At 42.5% G+C, this 25,861-nt stretch overlaps 1 protein-coding gene across 1 annotated transcript in view; it reads left to right on the forward strand.

The window, feature by feature from the left end:
* LOC122642561 (external alternative NAD(P)H-ubiquinone oxidoreductase B1, mitochondrial-like) overlaps window positions 1-25,861 on the forward strand; it is a 121,208-nt gene that overhangs the window by 41,732 nt on the left and 53,615 nt on the right. The window lies entirely within an intron of this gene.

Raw genomic sequence — 25,861 nt, forward strand, 5'->3', positions numbered from 1 at the left:
ATAGAATAATATTATTTAGTTCTTTATTAGGGAGAAAGAGAGATGGAGATAAAAAAGAATTGATTAATGAAGAACAATTGTCTCAAAGATACTCAAAGAGCACGTGGGTGAGCAGATCACTAAACTGGAAGAAAACAAAAATTAGTTTTCTGCAATGGAAGGATAAAACCAAAATAAAAAATCCTTCTTAAAATGAAAAAGGAAAAATATAAAAATCATGTCCAATTCAATAAGATAAGAATGATAAGGATAAACAAAATAAGACTAAAACAAGGAAAAACTAATACTAGGCTTAACAGCACCCTCTCCCCCACCCCAAAAAGGAAAAAATGTTTTTATGGTTATTTACAAATGGATTGAGGCTTTAAAAACATATAAGGCTGCTGTTCCACAGAGTTTTAAAAACAATTAGATGTATGGAATAAGATGCGAACAATCAATGAGGTGTATAGTTGTGATTCCATTGCAAGGCATTATCACCAACTCATTTATAGGTTTCTTATTTTGCTGACCATCTCTTGTATGGGCCTCTCATCACCGATGTCATCCATCAGCAAAAGTTTGTCTGAACTCTTGCATGCATGGAGAAGCAAAGTATTGCTCAAATTGGAATTTTTTCTCAATGAAATAATACTTTCAAGCAGAATTTTTTCGACTATGAACATGTGCAATCCACTCAAAATAATAACAATACATTATAGAAAACAAGATATTCAACAAAGACAGATATTTTAGGTTGGACGGGTGTTACCACTATTTTCGGCAATTGGTGTGAGTTGAAGATATGCAGGCGTGCCAAACAAAGAAGACGATTAGTGGAGGGCATGAAAGGGATGGCCTTTATTACCTCGACGACGTCGCTCCTACCTTTGCTTCTATTGCTTCTCCTGCTTCTACTTCATCCTCTCCTCTCTGGTGGCATTATCGGTTGGGACATCTTTCTCTTCCCAAATTTCAAAGTATGGTTCTCAGTTGCAAGCATATCTCTCAATTTGAGTGTGAGGCATTTGAGCTTGGGAAGCATTATTATATTTCGTTCCCTCCTCGAGAGATGAAGCATCATTGTACTTCGTTCCCTCCTCATGATGTCTCTTGGAGGTATTTATTTTTTGTAGTTCATTCTAATGTTTGTGGGTCTTTTTGTGTTAAGAGTCAGTCATATTTTTTCTACTTTGTTACCTTTGATGATAATTACTCTCAAATGACTTGGTTATATCTTTTTGTTGAAATAGGCTACTTACCCGATTGGGGTAATTAGTCCTAGTTGTATTATGTTTTGTCTTTCTTTTATTTTTCTCCTTTTTTCTGTTTTTTCCTCAGCCGATCTCTATTTTGGTATTCCTAGTTGGATTAGGAATTCCTAATAGGATTAGGCTGAGGTGGCATTCCTATTTCTACTTTGATTAGTTGTAATTCTGTTTATTATAAATAAAGGGCCTGGATGATCGATTTTGATCATTCAAGCATTCATTCTCAAGGCTGTTTACATGGTATCAGAGCCTCCTCTGATCTAAAGAGCAGCCCCTCGATTTTTTTTTGGTTTTCTCTCTCTCTAAACTCGCTCGGCCTCTGGTTTTCTTCATCTCCACCACTCTCGGACTCTCTATCTCACTCAGGGCAGCAACTTTGAGGTGATCCAATGAAGATTTAGCTGCTGCCCTCAATGACACCTCACTGAAGACTATACAACCTTGGGTGTGATCAGATCTGCCGCAGGTTTCCTCCAACAGATCGAGCTGCTTCCTTCTCAAGCTGGATTTCTGTGTTTCTTTGGAGATTGATCCCTGTCCCTGTTGATCTACACCTCCTTTATTACTTTCAGATTGCAGCTTTGAATTCAACCATATCAGATTCAAACCTGCAATTGATCTGCATTCAGCTTTTCCTAAATTTTTTCAAATTTAGGGTTTCTTTTTCCATCATCAAAAGGTTCTGATTTTTTGAGGACATATTCCCTACCACCTGCAGAGATTTCGATTCTAGTTTGAGCTATTTTTGACTGCTAAATTTGTGGGAATCTTAAAACCCGTATCTTCTACACTAACATGATGTCTGACATCACTTCAGCTGACTCTGATGGATCTTCTCAACCAGAGTATCTTCCTTTTGCTTCTCCCACCAAACTATATGGGACAAATTATTTAACGTGGTCTAGATCCACTTACCTTACAATTGCTGGCCGTGGCTATACAGGACACCTTACAGGCACTACTCCTTTCCCTACTGAAGAAGGAGCTGCCCAGACTAAATGGTTATCTACTGACTCCATGGTCATGTCATATCTTATTCATTCTATGCATCCTTCAATTGCACCGGGCTACCTTCTCCTAGACACTACTGCCCAGTTATGGAAGGCTGCCAGAGACACCTATTCACAGGTAGGGAATGATGCTCAGGTCTATGAATTAAAGAAGAAAATCCATGACACCAAGCAGAATGATTTATCCATCCCGCAATACTATACTGAACTCCGCAAGTGTTAGCAAGAAATTGATCATTACTTTGATTATCAGCCCACTAATGCCACTGACATTGCTGCCTACAGAAAGCATGTTGATAAAATTAGGGTTTATGACTTTTTGGCTGGCCTTAATGTGGAATACGATCCAATTAGGGTTCAGATTCTAGGCAAAGAGCCCTTCCCTACATTGGAACAGTCCTATGCCTTGGTTAATGGTGAAGATCGCCGAAGAACTACTATGCTTAACACTACAATTCCTGATCGATCAGCCTTGCACACTGGGACTGGTTCTACTCCTTCGGTTGCTGATACTTCTAAATTTGAGAAAACAACAGTTAAATGTGAGCATTGTGGCAAGTTGTGGCACACTAAGGCCACCTGTTGGAAGATACATGGCAAACCAGCCGACTTTGAGGCTAAACGTGCTGCTCAAAAATCGAAAAACAAAGCTAATCATACTGAGGCTGTCACTCCTGCTCCTCCTACTGACACTGGACTATCCAAAGATGAATTTCAGGCTTTCCGTCGTATGTTACAGGCTTCCGCTGCGTCTACTACATCAGTACCTGCCAGTTCTGCCACGCCTCTAGGTTCACATTTAGCCCACTCAGGTATTTCTTTTGCTGGTCACTATGCATTGGTAGTCTGCTCTCCCTGGATCATAGACTCCGGTGGCACTGATCATATGACTGGATCCTCCAGCATCTTTACTCGTTACTCTCCTCCATCTGGTAAAGATAAAAGTGCGGGTGGCTGATGGCTCTCTCTCTTCTATCTCTGGGAAGGGCTCTATCAGTTGCACTCCTTCCTTACAGTTATCCTCTGTTTTACATATTCATAAATTTATCACTAATCTTCTTTCCATCAGTAGTCTTACCCGTGATTTAAATTGTAAAGTAACCTTTTTTCCTTCACACTGTGTGTTTCAGGATCTGGCAACGGGGGTGACGATTGGATGTGGTAAGATGCATGGTGGATTGTACCTGCTTGATAATGGGAGACCTACTTCACCACCACCTTTGGCTTCTCCCATACATCAAAGCGCGTTAGTTTCTTTTGAACTTCAACAATGGCATAACAAACTAGGTCACCCCCCTTTAGGAACATTATCTCTTTTATTTCCAGCATTAGCTAAAGAATGTCATAGGGACGATTTTTTTTGTGAAGCCTGTGTTTTGGCTAAACAACATCGTTCTACCTATTCCATTTCTAATAAAAGAAGTTCTTCTCCTTTTAATCTTATTAATTCTGATGTTTTGGGGCCTAGCCGAAAACCATCTCTCAAAGGCCATCGTTGGTTTTTTTCTTTCATTGATTGTTATTCTAGGAGTACATGGGTCTATTTAATGCACAACAAAAGTGAAGTTTTTTCTTGTTTTCAAAATTTTCATAAGATGATTCAAACCCAATACACTGCCACTCTCAAGATATTGTGAAGTGACAATGGTAAAGAATACATGGATGGTCAGTTCTAACAATACCTTGCTGCCCATGGTATACTCCATCAAACCAGTTGTGTCGATACCACAGCTCAAAATGGTGTGGCTGAAAGGAAAAACCGCCACCTCCTTGAGGTGACTCGGGCTCTTATATTTGCCCATTTTGTCCTTTCCCAATATTGGGGAGATGCTGTCCTGACTGCTGCCTATCTCATCAATAGGCTCCTTACCCGCGTCCTTGACTCTGCCACCCCTGCTTCTTTACTGTAGGGTTCTTCCTCCTTTGTTGTCCCACCTAAAGTTTTTGGTTGTGTCTGTTATATTCGTGATACCCGATCTCCGGGCAAGCTAGAACCGCCCGTTGTATTTTTTTGGGATACGCTCCCTCTCAAAAGGGATATAAGTGTTACCATCCTCCTACACGTCGTACCTTCACCAGTATGGATGTTGTATTTAATGAAACTCTCGCCTATTATCAATCCACACCTCTTCAGGGGGAGACTTTCAGTGAAGATGTGATGGTTGACCTTCCAGTACAAACCCAGACTCGGGTCTACCCACCTGTTTATCCCACCCCTCAACCGACTGTTGCTTCCACCCCTCTTCCCTCTGATGGACCCCCACAGGATTTTCCCCAGGGGGAGAACTTAGAAGATGCTGAAAATCCTATTGGTGACAACGATTCGGATACCTAAAAGAAACAACACAATATTTTATAATAGATAACACATATACATATTTAATGCTATAATTACATAAGTAACGCTTACATTATATTATATTACAAATATATAAAACGCTTACATATTACATAGCACATAATATGTATATGGAATAAGATACAATTTATTATAAATACATGTATATATGTATCATTATATATATATCTATATATATTTTTTAATATACATATATTTTATACATATTAGTACACCATTACATATATTTTCCAAAACAGTATTTATATATGTATAATACATGCTTTAATACATATTAATATCTATATGTTATAGTTACATTACATGTACACCTTTAATATGTATTTATAGTCTATATATCCTTATTATTTTTTAAAACCTATTAATATAGCTATTGTATCTAAATAACATGTATAATAATGGGTTGGGCTCTGTGAATAGAAAATTATGACTGTTGCCTTTGTCGTCCTTTCCTCCGGCCTCCTTGGCCGGCCGGATTAGTTTCCCTTCAATAACTTCCTCGGCTGAAATGTCAGCTGCTTCTCCTACCCCTTCTCCCTCCCCTCCTTTGCTAATCCCTTCCTCCACCCCTACTGCTGCTGGTACTGTGCCTCACCCTCCCCCACCTGCTTCTACCTGGGCATCTCTCTTAAACTCTGCAACTTCACCTTCGTCTGAGGGTTTGCCCCTTCACTTTGTCGCTCCGGCTTTGGATTGCAGCTCCAAGGTGGCCCTCTGCCCTCCGGAAGTGCTTAAATTTGAAGCAAAGCTCTGGGAGAACTCCTTGGTAGGCAATTTTCTGGGCTCTCGCCCTCTTTTCTCGGTGATAAAAGTGTCTCTTTCCAAGCAATGGAGAACTCAGGCCTCGCTGGATGTCTCCCTTATGGATAATGGGTTCTTCCTTTTCAAGTTCTCCTTTGCCTCTGACAAGACCTGAGTCATAGAAGGAGGTCCGTGGCTTGTCGGGAAAAAGCCTATTTTCCTCCGGCAGTGGCATCGACATCTGCAGCTCAGGCGTAATGATCCCTCTTCGATCCCTCTGTGGGTTACCCTGTCGGGGCTCCCGCTACACTACTGGTGCACGGATGGGCTTAGTTCTCTGGGCTCTGTCCTGGGAAAACCTCTCTTCTCCGACATGAGGACCAGACGCAAAGACAGACTTGCCTTTGTAAGGATCTGTGTGGAAGTTTCTGCGCACGATGTTCTTCCTTCCTTCATCAAGGTTGTGGAAGATAACGATTACTCCTTCGAACAGGAAATACATTACGATTGGAAGCCATCCCAATGTACTATCTGCAACATCTTTGGCCATGACTCCAGTCTTTGCGCCACTACGAAGGATGCCTCTGATGTCCACCACCCTCCTGCTGGTGGTGATGAAGTAGCTGAGGACCTCCCTTTGAATCCAGGCAACAAGAGCTTCAGGTATTGTGCAGAGTGACTCTTCTGGCTGGCGTCAACGCTCCAGGGGTCGGAGAAGACAAAGATCTCACTACTGCAATCTTCCTCCGGCGGCAGGCAACCGGAACCCTTTATGGGCTGCGAGACCTGTACCCCTGAGTCAGAACAATTTCTCGCTTCTGGCAGACCTAGATGGGGACGCTGCAGGTCCTTTCACGGCAGGTGATGATGAAGAAAATCAGCTTTTGGACACTTGCCCCGAGAAATTACACTTCGATGTTATGCCTCGCAGTAGGTCTCGTATGTCAGAGGATACTGCAATGGAAGTTTCTATTCCTAGCTCTGTTGTCGCTGCAACATTGGAAAGCTACTCAATGCTCCCTTCGGGTGCTGCTGCGCCTTTGTCTCAAGCCTCTTGCCTTCAAGGTCTGCTGGAAATCAACGCTGACTCAGGGTTCTTAAAGCAGAGAGGCCTGGGGCCCACTACTGTTGATAACTCCACTACTGTTGATAACTCCACTACTTCGACTGGCTTGGGCCAAGATGAACCATTTACCGGTTCACTTATTGCTGGTTCTCCTTGCCCTTCGCTTAAGGTGGTTCACCCATCTCCATCCGGGTCGGGTTCCCATCAGGTGCTTGCCCAAACCCATATTTAAGTTGGGCCTTCTTCTCCGCCCGATCCCTCTGGCTCTAGTCTGAGACCCCCTTGCTATGCAAACCTCAGCTCTTCTCGCCACAGCTCCTACCACCGAAGGCATCGAAGTGAAACTAGGTCTCCAGCAGTCATGACTTGCCTTTTGGAGTCTTCGTTGCCCCTCCTCCTCCTTCCTCAATGATTCGTGGCTTTCTGTGGGATTCTCGAGGCCTCAATTCTGCCTCGAAGCAAGCTACTGTCAGATCCAAAATTCGTGCCTCCCATGCTGCTTTTTGTTGTCTTCTTGAAACTCACATCAAGGAGCCAAATGCTGGAAAAATTCTCATGTCCTTAGCTCCTGGCTGGTCCTTTTTATCCAACTACTCCTCCCACCCAAATGGCCGAATCTGGTTTATCTGGGACCCCCGCAAGCTTTCCATTGCTTTGCTTTCCTCTTCCGATCAGTTTATCCATCTCAGCTTTTCGGATTGCCTAGGCCAGTCTACCTATTTCTTTTCAGTCATCTATTCTCAGTTGCTCACAATTGCCCAATTCAAAGGTCTCTCCTTTGGACTGATCTGCGTTCCATAGCCAACAGCATAGGGACTCTCCCTTGGGGTTTGGGGGGAGATTTCAATGTTATCAGGTACTCCTCTGAGAAACAAGGAGGTTCACACCTTGATTTGGAGGCTATGGAAAGTTTCAATGAGTGTCTCGATGATATAGGGGTCAATGACCTTCGGTGGACTGGTTTCCCTCTATCTTGGTGCAACAAGAGAGCAGGAAGTCACCGCATCTCTTGTAAGCTGGACAGAATTTTGGTTAATGAAGCTTGGCTCTCTTCTTTCCCTTCCTCTCTGGCTACCTTTGAGAACCCTGACATCTTTGATCACTCTCCTATAAATCTTACCATTCAGCCTTACACTTCTTTCGGCCCAAAACCCTTCAAGTATTTTGATATGTGGTCCTCTCATCCTTCCTTCTTGCCCACTGTTACTGAGGCCTGGGCAAAACCTGTTCTAGCCTTCTCTTCCCCTCTTGTGGCCTTTGCTAGAAAGCTTCGCAATGTAAAGGAGTCCCTTAAGAGCTGGAACAAGGCTACCTTTGGTGATATTTCCATTCAAGTTGCTGATTGCAAGGAGAGACTCCTATCAGTTCAGGTGCAGCTGCAAACTGATATGCTGAAAATTTCTCTTGCTGATTCTGAAAAAGATCTCACTGTGGAGCTCAATCCTTTGCTCTCTAGGGAAGAGAGCTTCTTAAAGCAGAAATTAAGAATCAAATGGCTTGATTTAGGCGACTCAAACAATGCTTACTTCCATCGGTCTGTCAAGGCAAATGTCAATGTTAACTCCATCACCCAGCTCACTTCCCCTGATGGCTCTATAGCTACCACTGTCAAGGATATAAAGGAGCTGGCTGTTAAGCACTTCAGTGACATTTTCAATGTTCCTCTTCCGGATCATGTTCCTCTGCAAAGTCAACTGCTAAACAAGTTTATTCCTGCCAGCCACTTGGAAGTTTTGAGTTCTGAGTTCTATCCCCAAAGAAGAGGAGATTTTAGATGCAATTCACTCCCTCAAGGTCTCGGGGGCTCCAGGGCCGGATGGTTTCAGCATGGGCTTCTTTCTTGCTGCCTGGGATATCATAAAGGAAGACCTCATAGCAGCCATTGTCAGCTTCTTCTTTAACCCCAGTTAGATTAAAGGGGTCAATCACTCATTCCTTTGTCTTATCCCGAAGAAGGAGGGTGCATCCTTGATGAATGACTATAGGCCCATTGCTCTCTGCAATATCATCTACAAGTTTATTGCAAAGATCTTAGCCAGAAGACTCAAGAGTGTTGTTGATCTGCTGGTCAGTGAAAACCAATCAGCTTTCATCCCAGGCAGGAACATCTCTGACAACACCCTCCTTTGCAATGACATAGTGAGAGGGTTTGACAGGAAAAATCATTCGCCCTCTATTCTCTTGAAGATTGACATTCACAAGGCTTTTGACTCTCTCAGATGGGATTTCATTTCTCAAGTTATGCTCAAGATGGGGTTCCCTATGCCTTTTGTCAACTGGATTAGTCACTGCATTTCCTCTCCCAAGTTCTCTGTTCTCCTCAATGGCAGCCCGGCAGGTTACTTTGGTGCTACTGTAGGCATTCGGCAGGGGTGCCCTCTATCTCCATACTTGTTCACCTTGGCTCTGGAAGTCCTCTCTAGACATTTGCAGTCCTGTATTGATCAACAGCTCATTACTCCTATGCCCAAGTGCAAAGCTTTAAAGCTTACCCACCTTGCTTTTGCAGATGACTTGATGATTTTCTCCAAAGCCTCCATAGCCTCGCTCGAGTGTATATTGCTTTGTCTTCGTCAATTCCATGCCACTTCAGGGCTCTGCATCAATCCTAACAAATCCCTCATCTTCTTTGCTGGTATTCCAGAATTGGATAAAAGGGAGTTTCTAGACAGCTTGGGATTCCTTGAAGGCCATCTGCCAGTCAAGTATCTGGGTCTCCCTTTGATCCCAGCCAGGTTCTCTGCTCATCACTGCACTCCCATGTTGGATCTCATCACGAAAAGGCTTCAATTATGGAAAGCCAAGCTCCTTTCCTATGCTGGTAGACTGGTCCTCATCAGATCTGTCCTAGAAGCTTCCTACATCTACTGGTCCGGCATCTATGGGTTGCCGCAAGCAACCATCAAGTCCCTGGAATCCTTGTTAGCTGCTTACCTCTGGAAAGGCTCTGACCCTCCTAGGTTTCTCCACCCTCTCAAATGGGCTTCAGCCTGCCTCCCAAAAAAGGAGGGTGGTCTGGGTATCAGAAGGATCAAAGAAGCCAACCGGGCTGGTATTATCAAGCTCATTTGGAAGATAGCCTCTAAGAAAAAGAGCATTTGGGTTGACTGGGTTTACTCGAGACTCCTCCGGCAAGACTCTATTTGGACTGTTACTGTCTCCTCTGAGGCTTCTTGGGTTTGGGCCGTTTGGCCGAGATCCTAGAAGCTCGTCATCTTGTTCAAAGTCACATCCACAATCACATAGGTGATGGGCTCTCCACCTCTCTTAGGCTGGACAACTGGTACCCTAAAGGAATATTACTCCACCTTGTCACCCCAAGGGTTATCTATGCTTCGGGTCTTCATAGGAAGGCTCGGGTGGCTGATATTCTCCATCTTGATGATTGGGCTCCCCCCCAACCTCCTCTCTGCAGTTAGCTCTTATCTGGAGTGAGCTTTAGTCTATCAGCAGAAGGTTGCCATCTAGGGGAGATAGTGTCTCTTGGAATGCTAACAGCTCTCCTACATTCTCCTCTAAAGGAGCTTGGAACCTTATCCGGTAGAAAGGTCTGATGGCTATTTGGAGGAAGCTTCTGTGGTTCAGGCATCACATCCTTAGGCACTGCTTCACTGCTTGGAGGGTCTTCACTGAATGTCTTCCTACGCAAGCCTTCCTTCGCAGGCGTGCCATCTAGGTGTCCAGTTCTTGTTGCCTTTGTTGGAGCAACTCGGAAGACTTGGCTCATCTATTCTTTGATTGTCCTGTCTCCAAGGCCATATGGAAAGGCATCCTCTCCAAATGCTGGCCTGCCCAAAGAAGGATTCTCAGTTTCTCTAGAGAATGGATTTGGGTTGATATGACCTACGGAGGAACTTCTTTGTGTGATTCTATGGGAAAGATGGCTTTCTGTGCTGGTCTTAGTCACATTTGGATGGAGAGGAATATTAGGAAATGGACCTCCAAATCGCGTACCTTTCAGCAGATATGGGATTCCATTTCCTTTGAAATCTCCTCAAAGCTGCTATCTGCCCCTCCCTCTTTTTGTAAGGACACCCCAAGGAACAGGCTTATTGTTGTCTCCTGGGGTCTCTCTAATGTTTCTCTCTCTTCTAGCTCCTGTTAGCTGATGCTCTCCTAGCCTTGGGCTCTTGTTTTCCCCTTTTGGGGCCCTTTTCTTTTTCTTTAGTAATTATATTCTTTATTCACCCAAAAAAAAAAACATGTATAATAATTATAATTTATTAAATTATTTTAAAATAAATTTTGTAATTTTATTGGGTCTGCCGGATGCAGACTTAAAATGTGCCGGATTCACAGACAATTAAGCCGGATCATCCGCCTATGGAGTCAGTGGCTTCACAAGGGTTTTGCCCCAGTCGGATGCACAAGCCGGATTCACACTCGAACCAAGCCGAGCCGAGCCGAGCCGGTCGACCGGCTGGCGGTACTGGGCCCTTTAAATAGAGCTCGGGTCCCACCTGAAAGGGACCCAAACTCAATTTTTTCTCTCCTAATTTCTAGTGTTTTAGCACTCAAACTTGGCCTTGATTCTTGGATTTGATCTTCAAATCAACAAGTAAGTACCCAAATCCCTGAATTTTATTTTTTTTTTGGTTCTTACACTATGCGAAGTCTATTTCCACTGTTTTTCTCTAGTTCCTTAGCTATTTTTGGTCACTTTTACTCCTCTTTACTATACTTTGCTAATGTTCCACATTTTCTACTTGTTCTTCATTTCCTTTCCTCTTCTATGGTTTCCAATTCATGGTATTTCTTAATATTTATTCTTCTTTCCCACTTTTAGGGCTTTTGTCCATCTTTTCTTAGGTTTTAAAAAAATATTAGTGCTGTTTTTATTTCTTCTTTACTAATTTTAAGAAGGTTTCACATAGTTATGTATTCTCCCTATTTTTCTATTACTTGTTTCAGACCTATCCATACTGCAGCAGTTCATCCCTTATTGTCCATAACTATGTAATTCTTATTTTTAGTTGTTCTAGAACTACACTAGGGTTCTTCTTAGCCTATGCTTGATGTGATGTTATTTCATAACTTACTAAGGCCTTTGCCTACAATCTCCTATAGTTAATGTTGGACTAAATGCCCAAACGTACACTGAATTTATTAATGTCATTCAAATGGGCTTGCTGTCCTATATTTTCACTAACTAATTTTACTTGTTAAAAAAAAAATGCAGCACTTAGAAGATGGCTGCAGCACAAGGCCGAGAGGGAAGAGGAAGAGGTAGGGGAGGCAGGGGAAGGGGCAGGGCTGTTGCTCCACCACAGTTCAACCCGAGATACTTCCGAAGCGTAGAGGAAGAAGAGTACTACGGTGAATGGTTTATGGAGAGAAAGGTGGAGGAAGAAAGAGATGTAGTGTTAGATGACCTTGTTGCATTCAAGGTCCAGGAGAGATTCAAGAGGTTGGGGTGGCTATCTATGCTACAGCCTGAGAGACATTGTTATCCTAGGTTGGTGCGGCTGTTTCTGAGCAACCTAGCCTATGGTTTCGAGGGCGATGAGTTTGTCATTCGGTCATATGTGAAGGAAACACCCATCACCTTTACCACAGCTGACTTGGCACAGATGTTAGAGATTTCTCATGAGGGGGAATGAAGGTACTGTACTCCAGCTGTTGATGCATCTAAGTTCCTGGCTGATGAGGAGCAGGAATGGTTGTATTCGGTCCTGACTAATGGGAAGTTCTATGATAGGCCAAAATCTGAGCTGGATTTGCTTCCATCAGCTCTTGTGCTCTCTAGGATTTGTGGTCATAACGTGGTCCAAAAGAGTGGCCATTGGACCAAGTTGTCTACGATGCAGATGCTTGCCACATATTGTCTCTATACAGGTTACTAGATTTGCCTACCTTATGTGATTATGCACACAATGGCACATCTGCATAATAATCCTGGGCGGGGTAACCTCTTGCTTGGTAGGCTTCTGACCAAGATCTTTCCTAGGTTTGGGGTAAACCTGAGGAATGAGGAGGTTTCCACAGAGAAGAGGATGAGCATCAACCGTGTCAGTCTGGTGAAGATGAGCATAGAACTCCCTCCATTCTCTCCAGAGCTTGGACATCCTGACTGCACCGACCCGGGCCAGACTACTGATGTAGAGGACACTACAGAGAGGGTGCATATAGAGGCACAGAGGGATCTGCCGACTCTTCCTCAGCATACTACTCATGGTCATGCAAGGGCTTCCTCTTCGACATCAGCTGTCCCTACTGATGGTACCCCCTGGGGACAGCTCCTCAGTCAGTTTGGTAGTTTATAGAGGACAGTGAAACAGGGTTTTGATGGCATGAGTGGCCGTGTTCAGGCAGTGGAGACCAGTCCAGTGGAGATCTTTCTTCTCTGGTCAGAGACCACCACCACCACCACCACCACAGCAGTGATGCGATGTTCCTATCCTAGTTTAGGTTTCACTTTACTTGTTTTCAGTTAATGGTTGTAGTAATTATGTTTCCTTTTTCTTTAACTTGTAAGGACTAGGTCCTAACTGCAGTATGTTACACTGATGTACTAAATCAGCCTAAAGGCTGAAATTTTGTAAAGACATACCAAGTACATATATATATATTTACTTATCTTTTATCTAACTTGAGTTTCACAATCAATTCCATTTTTACTTGGTAGCTTTTAGTTGAGATTTTTAATTATCCCTAACTGAACTCATCTTCAGATCAATGAGTTCAAGAGCTGCCATATCATGAATTTGACTGCGAATAGAATTAGAGCATGTTTCGCTCTGCTACCACTTAAATGTCACACCCCGGCCCGGTTAATAAGGGCCAAGTGTGACTGGATGTCTCAGACACTCAATCAATCCCACTAGGATCGCAAGTGCAGTGTTTTATTCACAATCTTATTCACAATAATCAGAATTTAATGCAGCGGAAGCAATAAATAGAGCAATAAGACAGTAGTAAAGAAGAACTAGTGATAACATTATATTATATTAACAACTATGTACATCAGAGTTACATGGGTGATTCACAAAAGAGTAACTCGAAAGCCCAAAAAGTTATAACTATACCTACTACAAAAGTGTTATAAACAAAAAGGGGAGGAAGAGCCTGATCATTTTGGAGGATCAGGAGAACGCACAGGCATCACAGGAACACGAAGCATCGTGCTCAACCAAGATAGGAGTATCAGCTTCATAAGCAGCAGGAGAGTCTTGAGAAGGAGGAATCCCCACAGAAACACCAGCAGTATCGAGAGCAGCTTCATCTGTAAGAAAAAGTAAGGATCCACAGGGGTGAGCTCTCCACTGAGCCCAGTAAGGGAATGCATGTCCTAATCAAGTATGCTCCTAGCACAGATGCTAGGTCTCATGAGGTCTAAGTACTACTAGTGGTAGATGCTAACCTCGGTCCAGGAACTAACCCTTCGGTCACCCGAGCGAAACCATTCTACCACGGTGAGGACCTGCCAGTTCCGGAACTAACACATCGGACCCCGATAGACCCCCAAAGACCAACCCTGTTTGTTTATTCCCACAGGGGAGTACACATGCTAACATGGGACAGAAGATGGCATCCCGGAACTGACACATCAGACCTACCACGGGTTGTCCAACACCTCTCCCCCTGTTGGTAAGGGGCGTAGTACTGGGTAATGAATAACAACCTAGCCCAGTGCAGTCTATTCATGATGATACAAGCATGTTTAGTTGAGTTACAGAGTAGTAAATTCCATCATCATCAATTCAAAATAGTAATAATATCAATGCAATGCAATGCAACATGCTAATGTGCAGCCTAAATCATATGCATTCTAGTGCATCAAATCACAAGCTAAGAAACTATATGCATCATGTGTAGTATTAATGATGCATGACATGGCATTCAGCATAACAGCAAATTAAGATGACAAACACGCCCAAATTAAGTCCAAAGTTCCCTTACCTGTAGTATAGCTTAACCTAACTGTTAGATATGGGCCAGAATACCGTGGGGGGTATTCTGGACCTTTTTCCCTTTATTTATTTGATTGTTTTGTATATGGGTTTAGTCCCACATTGCTCATGTACAACCTTTTATGTTTTATTTACTCTTATAAATAAAGTGGAGCATGGGGTGAATTAATCATCCAAGCCTTTCCCTAATTTTAAATCTCTCTTCATGGTATCAGAGCAGATTTCGTATTAGGGACTAATAAATTTCGATTTCAGTTTTTTTCTCCCTCTCTCTCGATCTCCTTCCTCTCTCTTTCTCTCGGTTTCTTCCCTCTCCCTTTCTTTCTCTCTCTTTCTCCCTTGTTCTCTATCCCATATAGGGCAGCACTGATGAGGTGATCATGCGATCCAGTTGCTGCCCCCATTACCTCAATTATGCTCCATGATTCTGCTGCTGCTCGATAGGAACAAACCAGACTTGCCTGCGATATTGGTCCTACAGCCTTTTTTTGGGGATTGCCTCTACAACAAAGGAATCACCACCTATCTTTGAAGACCACTACCTGCTGCAGGATATTTTTATTGGTTCTGTTCTTATCCCACAGATTTGAAGATTTTCTTAAGATCGATTTCACCATTACAGGGTTTTTTTCAAAACCCTGACAATTATCGATCTTAGGGTTCCTGTTGTCTTTTGGACCTGAATTTCTGCACGCTGCTTCTCCACTTCTAAAGCTCCACTCAACAGCAATTGGGCTTCATCAGTTCAGTTTTTTTGAAGACCCCTGAGATCGATCCTCCACCATCACAGGGTTTTTTAAAACCCTGACACCTATCGATCTTAGGGCTGCTGCTGCTTCTCTGGATCTGATTTTTACAGGTGTTTTTCTCAGTTTTAGAGGCTTCATCGACTTCAATTTCAGTCCATTCACTGCAGTTTTTTGGCCACTTGTTTCCTTCATCGATTTCAGCCATTCAGGGTCTCTTCAACACCTTGACAGCATCGATTAGGGTTTTTCACTTGGTGGCTGGTTCTGTTTTTGGAGACTTATTTAGTCAATATAAAGGGCTTCTCCTCCATTTTTCAGCCTGTAACTTGGAGGATTATTGGACTTCTTTGCTGCCGGTATGGGGGATTCTTCCAATTCCACAGCCACCTCGGATCATGATGGCCACAGCAAGCCAGACTACCACAGTTTTCCACCCAACCCTATTAAATTGGATGGCTCAAATTATCTCCTATTGTTCAGATCTGCCTCCTTTGCTATTGCTGGCCGTGGTCTCACCAGCCATATTAATGGCACTAATGTTATGCCCACTGACACAGGGCCTGCTCAGGAAAAGTGGCTTGCTAATAATGGTGTTCTGATGTCTTACTTGATAGGCTCTGTGACTTCAGATTTACAGCATAACTTCCTTCTCCTGGACACTGCCTCTTAGATTTGGGCTGCTTGCAAGGAAACGTATGGGCACTGCAGAAACGTATGGCCGGGACTGTTGTTTGCGCGCACTGTCACAAACCCTATCACACCAAAGAGAAGTGCTGGAAACTCCATGGGAAACCAGCTGATTTTAAGGCTAAAAGGGCTGCAAAGCACCAGAATAAGACAAAGACAAAGGCCCATCGACGAGATCAGCATCGCAGCCTCCTCGACCCCTGGTCTATCCCAGGATGATCTACAGGCACTCCTACGTATGCTAAGGTCTTCTGCTGTTGTGGCCTCTACTACATCAGCTACTGCTAGTTCCCTTGCTCCTTCAGGTTCACACTTTACCCGGTCAGGTATTGCATTTGGGGGTCATTGTGCTTCTGTAGCTTCCCATCCTTGGATCATAGATTCTGGAGCTACAGATCATATGACCGGTTCCTCTAGTTTGTTTCATAGATACTGTCCCATTTCTGGGAAAGACAAGGTCAAGGTGGCTGATGGTTCTCTTTCTTCCATCTCTGGAAAGGGGATCATCAACTGCACTTCTTCTCTTCCCTTGTCTTCTGTTTTGCACATTCCTAACTTTACTACTAACCTTCTTTCCATTAGTAGTATTACTCGTGATCTTAACTGCAAAGTCACTTTCTTTCCTTCTCATTGTGTGTTTCAAGATCTGGAGTCTGGGAAGACGATTGGATTGGGTAAAGCGCACGGTGGGCTGTACCTGCTTGATGGCGGTCGCTTCTCTCCACCACCATTACATTCTCCACCACACCAGAACTCCATGGTCTCTTCTGAACTCTACCAGTGGCACTCTAGGTTAGGTCACCCCCCTTTAGGGATTTTAGCTCATTTATTTCCTAGTTTGGTCAGCCTTCATACTAAGGATGACTTTTTTTGTGAGGCTTGTGTTCTGGCTAAACAGACACGTTCAAATTATCCTATTTCAAATAAAAGGAGTTCTTTTTGTTTTGATTTGGTGCATTCTGATGTTTGGGGCCCTAGTCGTAAACCTTCTATTTCTGGCCATCGTTGGTTTGTTTCTTTCATTGATTGTCATTCTCGGCATACCTGGGTGTATCTTTTGCACACAAAAAATTAAGTTTTTTCATGTTTTCAGCATTTTCATAAAATGATACAAACTCAGTTCCAGGCTACTCTCAAAGTCTTGAGAAGTGATAATGGAACCGAGTATACTGAGTCACAATTTCAAAAATATTTGGCTGACCATGGCATACTTCATCAAACTAGTTGTGTTGATACCCCTGCCCAGAATGGTGTGGCAGAACGAAAGAATCGCCACTTGTTAGAGATGTCCAGGGTTTTGCTGTTTGCGAGGAATGTCCCATCTTAATATTGGGGGGATGCGGTACTCACTGCAGCCTATCTCATCAATCGGCTGCCTTCTAGGGTTCTTAACTCTCGTAGCCCCTCTGATATTTTAATGGGAAATTCCTCCTTTATTGTGCCCCCCAAGGTGTTTGGTTGTGTGTGTTATGCTAGGAATACTTAATCTCCTGGCAAACTTGAACCTCGGGGCCTTCGTTGTATTTTCTTAGGTTATTCTCCGACCCAGAAAGGTTACAAGTGTTACCATCCCCCTTCCCGCCGTACCATGGTTAGTATGGATGTTATTTTTCATGAGTCCCTTTCTTACTATTCTTCGCCACCTCTTCAGGGGGAGAGGTTTAGTGAAGATGTGCCTTTTGAGATTCCTCTACCAGAGGTTCCTCAGGCTGCTGTTCAGCCTACTTTACCACCACCCACGGCTGCTGCCCAGCCTGCTTTGGATGTCCAACTTCCTCTGGCTGTTCCTCCCTCACTTGATGGGAATCCTTTACAGGGGGAGACCATAGAAAATAGTGTTGTTAATGTTCCTATCCAGGGGGAGCTGACTCCAGTCCAGAGGACTATTGGTGAATTTCAGAAGAGAATCGACGATAACTCCAACATCATCACCTATACAAGAGGCAGATGCAACAGAGGGCAGTTGCAAACCACTGTAGCACCAGTACCCATCCAATTGCCGGCTCCAGACCCGGATCCTTCATCTCCTGGTAATCCCTCTCCTTCTGACCTACCTATTGCTCATCGCGAAGGTACTAGGACTTGCACTTTACATCCCGTATCTCGTTTTGTTTCGTATAGCTCTCTTTCTCCTTCTTTTCGTGCTTTTGTATCCTCTCTTTCTTCTGTCTCTATTCCGAAAAATTGGCAGGAAGCATATACAGATGGAAAGTGGAAGGCTGCAATGTTGGAAGAAATGAGAGCACTACACAAAAATAACACGTGGGATCTTGTGGCTCTTCCTCCAGGGAAAAAACCAGTGGGATGTAAATGGGTCTTCGTAGTCAAACAGAAGGCTGATGGTTTAGTGGATCGGTATAAGGCATGTCTGGTTGCAAAGGGGTTTACTCAGACTGATGGAGTTGACTACCAGGGGACCTTTGCACCAGTGGCAAAGCTCAACACTATCAGGGTGTTATTATCTTGTGTTGCAAATCTTGGGTGGGATCTTCAGCAGTTAGATGTAAAGAATGCCTTCCTCCATGGGGAGCTTGAGGAGGAGGTATATATGGACATTCCACCAGGCTTCTCTGATGACAGGGCTAGGGGCAAAGTCTGTAAGTTGAAACGTGCTCTCTATGGGTTGAAGCAGTCACCTAGGGCCTGGTTCGGCAGATTTCATAAGGCTATGATTTCAGCAGGTTATAAGCAGAGCAATGCTGATCACACCTTGTTCATCAGACGAGTTGGTGACAAGGTTACTCTACTCATAGTCTGTGTGGATGATATAGTGGTGACTGGTAATGATGATGCTGCTATCAGGGATTTGAAGCTTCTCCCTGGCCATGAGTTTGAGGTCAAAGATCTAGGCTCTCTAAAATATTTTCTAGGGATAGAAGTTGCTCGCTCTTTAAAGGGCATCTTTCTTTCTCAAAGAAAATATGTCCTTGATCTATTGACTGTGACAGGACTGCTAGGTTGTCATCCTTCAGATACTCCTATGGATGCTACTACAAAACTTAGGGAGAAAGAAGGTGAACCTGTTGATAAGGGTGGTTATCAGCGGTTAGTGGCAAGGATTTAAGTCTCGGTATCGGGTATCGTATCGGTCAGGCGATTTTAAGAGACGTATCGTATCGTATCGGAGATACGTATCGATCGGTGCAGAAACGCATGAAAATGATCAAAATACACATGAAAATACACTTTTGGACACAAAAAACAATATAAACAAGCAATTTGTGTCATATATCATGCATATATACTAAGAATTGTGAATAATCAATAACCAGACAAGTGCAGCACTTTGAAATTGTTATAAAAGATTAAATGATGAAATTCTTTACATATAGAGTCACTCTATTGCCATGAAGAATGTCGGGGTGGATCAAAGTCATGTCTGTAAGGGTCTTTAACAATAGGAGCGACTCGGATGATGTTGTGTACTGTCCGAACATAAGCACAATACTAAGCCCAGTCAAAATATCGATGGTAGTGACTCTCCCACTCATAGTAGAATCGTGTGTACTGCTCCTGGAGTGGCTAATGTCACGACAAAGACTAGGTTGTGCTTGTGCTTGATTCTCTCCGTATCCATAACTTCCATACCCTACTGAAGCCCCATGTCCATAGACGAAGAAGAACTCGATGCATAATGCCCATGGCACGATGAAGTACCAAGATAATCGAACTAATGCTAAGTGACTCCATGCCACTCATAAGCACATCACTATCATATGGATTGTGGGAGCGCTGCAGACTTGCCCTTATGCGCCTTCCGCGAGTAAGTCTTATGGCGCAGCAAGCTCAGCACCATGATCCATATCTTGGGTAGTATGTGTGTATCCTGCCTCACATGTGAACTGAACCCCAGCAAGATGTTGTGAAGCCTCATGGCCACCACCACTACCTCCAGCACCACCACTGCCTCCAGCACCATGGCTACCACCACCACCACCACCACTACCATCATCATCATCATCATCATCATCATCATCATCATCATCATCATCATCATCATCAGCAGCAGCAGCAGCAGCAGCAGCAATAGAACCACCACCACCATCACCATCGTCGTCTTCATCCTCATCATCAACATGTTGTTGAGTTCGTCCATACGGATGACCTGACCTCGTCCTCCTGACTAAACCTTCTTCAGAGCTACTTTCATTTTCTTCAACATTAGGACAAGGATCTTGTGATGGTGGTTGTGTTGCATCCTCATCTATCTGTTGAATGATGCTCTCTATCACTGGATCAGGTTTGGTTGTCTGGCGATCCTCACTTAATTGATCCATCACCAATACCTTATCGGTATTTTCTATCTATGTTCTAACTGGATCTTCATCGTCAAGTAGGTGGTTGATGTCGATTGGGTTGACATCTACATCATCTCCTTCTCTTTCCAGCTCTAAATATTAAGCTTCAGCTTCATGTTGTAATGGACATACACTAGCTTCTCCAACTTTGAATAACTGAGACGATTCCGGGGTTTGGTGTGTATCAACCCGAATGTACTCCAGTTACGCTCGCAACCACTAGAGGATGCCGTCAGGGATAATACTCGAATTGCAATTCGGGTTAAGTGTGGAGCACTAGTACCCCCATAATTGAGCCACCAATCAGCTGCACAATAATAAATGAAATATTAAAAGACAAAACCTTAAAACAAATTTTAAATGATATAATAAATTAGGTAAACCTAATTTACCTGGGCGTTGTGTGCTCCTACCATGGATAGCCATTCTATCAGCAAAACCACGAGTGGCCTCCCGAAAATACTTGGCCTAGAGAGGTATTAAAAAAAAATATATATTAGTTCCACTTCCACCAATCACTCTATTCTTGGTTTCAATCATTTATACAACTAATTTAGTTCTAACCTCATCCATGGCAAGTGTGGCCTTCGCTATATCTGGCTCCATTCTGTTCACAACATTCCTTAGGGCACGCAATAGATCCGGTCTACACCTTATATCATTGGAGTATTGGATATCCGGATTCAAATAATATGCTACACATGGTTTGTAATGGATGGTTAGAAACCTAGAAATTCTAATAATAAATAAATAAATAGTAACTTACTAACTACTAAGTGTTTAAAATGAAACCAAAGTCATATACTTATAAGATTACCTGCCCAATGAACATCTTGAACCAACATATTTTCCCATCGATCGGATATAATCTTCAAATACTTCTTGTTTGATGTTGGATTATTCTCATGTATTTTTCTCTTCACACATCCCATGGCATCTACCATCTTACCCATGGTCTGCTCTTTATCCCCATCAACCTCTCGAAGCAGACAAAAGAGTAGCATCATAACATTATAAAGTCGGCCCATTGCAGCCCAAAAATTTGAGGAGGTAACAAGATCTTGAACAAATCTCCCAATTTCAGACCTTGCATAATTGCTAGTCAACCACTCAGTAGAGGTGAACATCTGTAGCAGCCCATGCTTTCGGGAAATGAGGCTATCAATTGCAATGTAATTTGTTGCAAATCTTGTTGTTGCAGGCCTCACTAAATCCCCTTGTGTATAACTCCTCATCAATGCCAAAACCCAACTATGGTTGTAAATAAAGTTGGTGATTTTCCTTGTATTACCAACCAACTTTTGGACCTTGGGCAATTCTCCTATGTCCTTAAACATCAAATCTATGCAATGAGCTACACATGGTGTCCAAAATAAATGTTGCCTCTTTAACATAAGCAACTGACCAGCTTTCTTGAAATTTGCTGCATTGTCAGTTACTACTTGGACAACATTTTCTTCTCCTATGTCCTCCACAACTTCATCCATTAACTTGTACAAGTAGTTGGCATCTTTGATTTCACTAGATGCATTGACCGACTTGTGGAAGATCGTCCTGCCATCACAGTAGATTAGAAAATTGATGATGGATAATCTTGTTGGTCCACTCCATCCATCACACATGATGGTCACTCCATATAGTGGCCACTTCTCCTTGAACCTCTCTACATACTCATGCACCTCTTGGACAATATCATCCAAGTAAGGCCCAAGAATCTCATGAGGTGTGGGTGGCTTAACATTTTTCCCACACCGCTGAATCTCCTTTACCATGGCCTTGAAGTGGGGATCTTTGGCCTTATGTGGTGGAATCATAGAACCGTGGAACCATCCGGAGATTGCTCGCCTATCCTTTTACTAAGTGTTTTGGGTTGATGACTTTCTTCAATCCTCTCGTTGGCTAGCATCCGTTGCTCTATAGACATTAGGATCCATGTCTCGATATCCGGGCTCTTCTTTCTCTTACCCTTACCACTCTTTGTAAACCGGTCAAACATCCCTTCACACCGGTTGCTCAACTAAGGCCAACAGCTGCTTACCCTTACTTAGAGATGGACGACAAGAGGAGCCAACACCAATATCTACAGGCCCTGGCTGGGTCGAGTTGATTGACTTCTAATCAATTGCTCACTCTTCATTGTTGCTCTTTTGCTTCATGTCTTGATTGTTTCATCGCCAATGCCAACTCGGGTCCTCCTCTGCTTCCATATCCGATCCTTCATAATCTTCAAAATCTTCCATCAAATTTTTCACCAATGCATCAACATCATCATGTGCTTGCTTGGTTTTTTTGGAATCTCTAAGGTGTTTTTGCATTGCCCCGCTTAACTCTACAGGCATCGTGTACACTTGGAAACATTTCCATATCCTCCTGCCATGTGCTCTTTTTGCCGAGTTACCCCACCTCCAAGATGTTGGGTGTCACGAAGTTGCACTTGTGTATGCAATCTATTATTGTTTATTTTGGTACAATAAGACCACCCAATGTCTTGTTGTCGCGGCATCGTCCTAAATACCAAACAAAAGTAGATAACTATATAAGATATATATTAAACAATATTCAAATCCACTCATCAATAATTTATTATTTATACAACTATACAAGTATAGACACACATTATGATGCATGTCATGCATTGCATCATCTTCTTTTATTTACTACCTAGCAAAGTTGCCATAAACAATATTTAAACATTTTTATATTTTCTACAACTAGTTACACATTATTTAATTTTTTAAATAATTAAAAAAAATGACATAATGTACTACATATATGAATCTAAGTCTTTGATTCTATTTCAGCCAATTATACATTTTATCAAACTATAATGAAAGAGTATAAATGGAAAAATCAGATTTTTTACATTTTTTAAAGTATTTTATAAATTCAGAAAATACCCAAAAAAAAAAAAAATACAGATTTTTGGGTAAATGTATAATCTTCTTGGGATGTCATACATCTATACATAATGTACTCCATATCTTATAAACATTACCATTTGTTTTAAAGTTAAGAAGAAAAAAAAATAAAATTTCATTTTAAAGAAGGAATTTTCGGTTTTGGGTAAAAATGGTCAAAGAAACATGGATTTGAAACCAAATCTTTGTAAATGCATACAAAGAATGCAATTTCTATGTTTGTTTAACATATTCTCTTTGATTCATACCAAAAAACATACCAATAATCAAAGATTAAAGCAAAAGATTCAAGTTTTTTTCAAAAAACTTACCTAACCCTTCAAGAACAGCTTTTGAATTTGAATGTAGGCTGTTAGATCCACCAAATGATGTGATTTCAGCTCCTCTAAGGTCGTTTTTGGCAAAGAATTGAAAGCCCTCAAGAAATCTTACCCAAAAAGCAAGTTTAAATGTGTTTTTGGAAGGGTTTCTCAAAGCTGGGAAGACCTTTTTTCCACCTGGACTGCTAGAAATCGAGTTTTGGGTGAAAATGATGAAATGGCCATGTGTTTTTTAAGTTAACGATACATACCGAGACGTATCGAGTCGTCTCGATATGTATCGGTATGTATCGGTCGATACATATCGATACATATCGAGACGACTCGATACGTCTCGATATATATCGTTTTTTAAATATAATAAAATAAATTTTTTTAAAAACTCTCGGCTGTATCGATACGTATCTATCGTATCGTATCGTATCGGTACGTCTCGGTCGATACGTCTCGATACAGTCGAGACATGTACATTTTTAAAAAAAAAAGATACGTCTCAGCCTGTATCGTATCGACCACGACCGATACCGAGACGTATCGGCCTAGACGATACGATACGGACCGAGACTTAAATCCTTGGTTAGTGGGCAAACTAATCGATCTTTCTCACACCAGACCTGACATAGCAGTTGCTGTAAGTATGGTGAGCCAATTAATGCATGATCCCTATTCCTCTCATATGGATGCAGTCCGGCGTATTTTGAGGTATTTGAAGTCTGCTCCAAGAATGGGAATTCTCTGATCTCCCAATGGTCATCTCAAGGTTGAAGCTTATACTGATGCCGATTGGGCTGGTTCTCCTGACAGAAAATCTATCTCTGGCTATTGTTCCTTTGTGGATGGGAACCTTGTCACATGGCATAGCAAAAAGCAGAATCTTGTGGCAAGGTCCAGTGCTGAAGCAGAGTTTCGTGCGATGGCCGAAGGCATTTGTGAACTTCTATGGCTTAGAGGGTTATTACAGGATATTGGTGTGGCTGTCCATCTTCCAATGATGCTTTATTGTGACAATAAAGCTACCATTAGCGTTGCTCATAATCCTGTCCAGCATGATCGCACTAAACACGTGGAGGTTGATAGACATTTCATCAAGGAAAAGCTTGAAGCTGGCCTCATTTGTGTTCCCTTTGTGAAGTCTACTGATCAACTGGCGGATGTGTTCACTAAGGGGCTGAATGGCAAGTTGTTTCATCCTATCTTAGTCAAGTTGGGCATGCATGATATATATGCTCCAAATTGGGGGGAGTGTTAGATATGGGCCAGAATACCGTGGGGGGTATTCTGGACCTTTCTCCCTTTATTTATTTGATTGTTTGTATATGGGTTTAGTCCCACATTGCTCATGTACAACCTTTTATGTTTTATTTACTCTTATAAATAAAGTGGAGCTTGGGGTGAATTAATCATCCAAGCCTTTCCCTAATTTTAAATCACTCTTCAACTCAATCAATTCTTCAAGAAACCAGCAAAGCAGACAAAAACAGCAGAAAACAGACCTAAACAACATGTAAAAACAGCATTTATTAGGTCTAGGTAGAAGCCAAAGAAAATCCCCAATATACTAGGGCTGTAGGGGCTTAAAAGGAGCAGCCGGATTCAGAAGGGCACAGGGCCGGACGACCGACCTTAGGCCTGCAACTGCATCCGGGACAGTGGCCGAATTTGGGGTTTTTGCTCTACAGGGCCAGATCTTAACATGCAAGCCCAGAATTTCATGGTCTAAGTTCATATTAAGGTGGGTCTTTTTATTTGAGCTCCAATTTCATATTTGGTTTCATAATTTTGGGGATTTTATCAATTAAACCTAGACTTCCCATCTAGGGTTGATGAATTAGTCACTAGAATCAGCAATTAAGCTCAATTGAGGGACTGCCATGAAGGTTCAGGTATGGCTGAACCCTAATAGCACTAAAACAGTAAGAAATTGGGTAAAATTTCTATTGTTTGAGCTTGAATCAAAAGCTTTAATGGCAGAAATTTAATTAGGCATAATCATGCTTGAAGATTGGAGGGAGAGAAGGTGGAATAAGCATGGAATCATGGCCTACCTGAATTCAGAAGTGAAAACAAGGTAAAGGCAGCCTTCTTTTGTGCAGTTCAGCCTTCCAATGGACGTTCCAAAGCTCAATCTCAGATGTGGGAGCCAAGCTTTCAAGAGCAGCCCCTTCTTCTCTCTCTTCTCTTTTCCCCCTTTCTTTCTTCTCAAGGCTAGAACGAAATTTCTTAGTCTCCTTAGTTTGTTGTGCTTTATGAATAGTTAGAATGAGATGCAAGGCTTGGTCTTTTGGGCATAAATCATTTCTAAAACTGATTTGCAAGGCTGTTAATAACCTAAATCCTATTTTTATTGCTTTATTCTAACCATAAAGTGATGTCGGACGACATCAGAGATGATCCGAACACGGGTAACTGTCTGGAACAGGATTCCCCACTGGGGATGTGGGTCCCACAGAGGCAATTTGACTAAAATACCCTTCTACCCCTATTTGGTCGTACAAAACATTATATAAACATATTTAAATTATACTTACAATAATTCTAATTGAGGGAGAGCTT

This window comes from Telopea speciosissima, chromosome 1 (genome assembly GCF_018873765.1).
Source record: "Telopea speciosissima isolate NSW1024214 ecotype Mountain lineage chromosome 1, Tspe_v1, whole genome shotgun sequence".
NCBI classification, from domain to species: domain Eukaryota; kingdom Viridiplantae; phylum Streptophyta; class Magnoliopsida; order Proteales; family Proteaceae; genus Telopea; species Telopea speciosissima.